The sequence below is a fragment of the Cucurbita maxima genome, unplaced genomic scaffold, assembly GCF_002738345.1.
Source record: "Cucurbita maxima cultivar Rimu unplaced genomic scaffold, Cmax_1.0 Cma_Scf00033, whole genome shotgun sequence".
NCBI classification, from domain to species: Eukaryota; Viridiplantae; Streptophyta; class Magnoliopsida; order Cucurbitales; family Cucurbitaceae; genus Cucurbita; species Cucurbita maxima.
In genome coordinates this window covers 1,937,055-1,937,708 of record NW_019272049.1, presented here as the reverse complement: position 1 = coordinate 1,937,708, position 654 = coordinate 1,937,055, and positions in this window count along the sequence as shown.

Genomic DNA, 654 nt, shown 5'->3' with positions numbered 1-654 from the left:
AAAAAAAAAAAAAAAAAAAAAAAACAAATTAGATTGATATATGAGTGCCCACTTTCTTCTTTCTTTTTAATAATCATTATTATCTTTATTATTTTTAATAATCATTAAAGAAATAAAAATAAAACCCTAAATAAGAATATCACCACAAAACAAAGAATCTGACATAAGATTATATCAGTCCTATGATATTTAGGAACTAAAACATAAAATAACAATTAAATTTGTTTGTATGTTTGGCCTAGTTGGGTTTGTGACCTGAGCAACTGAGAGTTTATGATATGAACCAAGGGACATCAATCATACAATATGCTTCAATGAAGATGTGAAGAAAATTGTTGAAATTATCAAAGAATATTTCAATTCATGTCACATTTAAGAAGAATGAAGTTTCATGTGATAAATTACAATTTAGAGTTATTGTATTTCATTAATGTATTTTAAGAGTTTTTAATTTACTTTAGGTTACAATTACATAATGGTTAATTAAGACCATTAAGTATGAATGTTAGAACTCTTCTAATGAATTTAGTAGCTTCATTTTGAGGCTATATAAAGCCATGTATGTTGTATTTGTAAGTAGACTTGGAAAATATATAGTAAAAGAAACATCGATGCTTTCTTTAGCCAATGACTAAGTTTATTTGCAATTCTATG